We start from the raw sequence: 2788 nt of genomic DNA on the forward strand, positions 1-2788 counted from the left end.
TACGCACATACACACACACTCAGGCAGTTGTTTGACAAGAGCCCCTACCCTTGTTATCTCTGAGCAGCACTGTGTCCATGTTTGCCTGATATGAGTAGCCTATAAGTGTTTGCCATGGGCCCTTTTTGCTTCTTGGCCCAAACTCAAAGGCAAATGAGGATACTCAGTAAGGAAATGCAAACAATTGTTGCTAGCTGCCTAGTGGACTACCCCTGTGAAGTAGGCTACATAGTCCATTCTCATTGCCCTACTTCTTCTACTTTTTCAAATAGGCCTATCTAATACATCCTTATTTTAGGCTTATAATTGTTAAACTGAAATGACAAACTACGACATCAACATCTATAATCACATTCATTAGCTCAATACTGTATATGCCTCTATTGTGTTAGCCTATGTGGGCTGTTTTTTGTCCCGTCTTGCGTATATCAGGGAGCATGTTAAAGGTAGCCTACACTGTGCAGGTTGAGGTATTTTTGTATTGGTATATTTATATTTTACTCTGCTGTTGTAAATAGCAAACTTCTCGTGACTTGTAGTAGGCCTACACAATGAAAATGCTTTTGTTGTGGTGAAGGATTAACAACAGGCAAAAAGTAAACTATCTCTCCAAAGAGCTATATTTACTGACTAATGTTTAATTTTCTACTAGTAACGTTTCACGATTCTCGCAAGATTTGTCGGACCGCCGTTCTTCAAGTTGGATGACTGCTTTTCTCGGTAGCGACTCACTACGTCTATGTGTGTGGTGAACGATTCGCCTATTACAAGTTTGTTTACCATCAAATTGGCTTCGTAAATGTCATATTAAGGTAAGAATCTTGCATAGTGTACCTTTAACGAGTGTTCTCACTTCAGTATGTTGTCCCTTGAATGTAGCCTACTGTAACCGAGGTCGTGATTCGTCCGCCGCTCACGGCCCTCGAACCCGCACACCTGAAAACACACCGGGTGTGAGCACTATGCAACAATTTTAGCAAAAAAACACTTTCTGGGTCGTTTGGTGGGTGCTTTGTCTCCCCCTATCACTTTCCCCCCTATCACTTCTGTTCCCGGTCCGAGGAAATCCGGATGTGACTCAGCGGAAGTACCCAATCGCGCCTCGAAAATGTAGTCAGATTGTAGTTTCTAAGAAGACTGCAAAACGGACGCCGAGGGCTTCTTTAAGGTTAGGGGTGTGAGGATTTACACGGGCAACTAGCATGCTAGCTCAGTTCGCCTACGTTACACTCACCTCCCTAAATCCTCACTCCCATCCGGGTCACGGCACCACTGTAACCAAGGTCGTGATTCGTCCACCGCTCACGGCCCTCGAACCCGCACCCCCCAACACACACCGGCATGGGAGTCGAACGCTCTAACCACCAGTGTTGGGAACGTTACTTTAAAAAAGTAATTAGTTATAGTTACTCACTACTTGTTCCAAAAAGTAACTGAGTTAGTAACTGAATTACTCTATGATAAGAGTAACTTGTTACCAGGGAAAGTAACTATTTGCGTTACTGTTAAAAAAAGTTGCTATATGTCAAAGAATTTGGATTTTTTGAACAGTTTTGAAAAGCCAGTTGAAATTAGTAGAACAGACAGGTGTTTGTAGGCTACATAACTTTCGATATTTATTAGATAGATAGATAGATAGATAGATAGATAGATAGATAGATACTTTATTGATCCCCAAGGGGAAATTGTACATCGACAGACCTACGTTTGACTTCAGCCTGTGTCATAGGTTTTTGTTGTGAGGCAGAAAGATCTAGCTTTTGCTGCTTGGAGGACATTGCTCCGAGTCCTTCTTTGCTAGTGGATGGCGAGCTATCATCTCTGGTGGAGGGGGGCTATCGGTGTTTTTGGCTACTAGCGTGTGTGAGATGCCTCATTAAATTAGAGTTGCTTACAACGGATGTCGACAAAGTCTTCGCTCCTGGACATAATGTACACATTACATCAGGGGTGTCAAACATGCGGCCCGCTAATCCGGCCCAGACTTGTAGAGAATACATTTCTGACGATGTCAAAAAAAAAAAAAAATCTCTAGCCCATTCCTGTGAGGAGTTATGAATTTTCAAAAAAATAACCGAAAAGCTCAATTCAGCCGCTAGGCGCAGCCAAAAAAACAAAAGAGTTGACTGGTCCTGTGCTGTCAGTTTGGCTACATTGTCGGGAGAAAAGCAGGCGTTGCGACAAAATTCAGAGACAAAGTGCAGCCTGCAAACGGAGGACAAGATGTTTGGGCATTTTATTGTATTTTGCACCAGGAAGTGTTGTGTTGTAAAACACTAAACTTGGATCATGTTAAAGTGTGGTTGTGCAAACTGTACATTTAATCAGGTCGCGAGGTCTGACTCACCGTCAGTTTGACTGTTTTCTTAGTGATAATGGCATTCTGTCTGGTTTACCATACCACGCTGTAGCACGGTGGTTAAGCCGAGGTGCCGTACTCAAGCGTTTCTTTGAACTACGAGAGGAAATTGGACAGTTCTTGGAGAACAAAGGCAGACCAGTAGCAATTTAAATGCCCGGAATGGGTGCAGGATCTGGCCTTTATGGTGGATAGCCTATTACACAGCACCGCCACCTAGCCTACAAAATTATTTGATCTGATGTAACCTAATCGTATCAGTTGATCGTATTGCTCATGCACTGCTAACTTATGTTTGTTAAATTCATTTTATTTTTCATACATTTGCACATTTACATTTTTAAGGCAGGATGTTAACTTTCTTCATAGCTCCCACTTGAGTTTAGTGTGGTGAGTTGGTTCAGGTGGTCAGATGTAAAAATGTAGGCC

The sequence above is a fragment of the Alosa pseudoharengus genome, unplaced genomic scaffold, assembly GCF_046254945.1.
Source record: "Alosa pseudoharengus isolate Yale_2024_CS ecotype anadromous, Long Island Sound unplaced genomic scaffold, YU_APseudo_1.1 YU_APseudo_1.1_scf_8, whole genome shotgun sequence".
NCBI lineage: Eukaryota > Metazoa > Chordata > Actinopteri > Clupeiformes > Clupeidae > Alosa > Alosa pseudoharengus.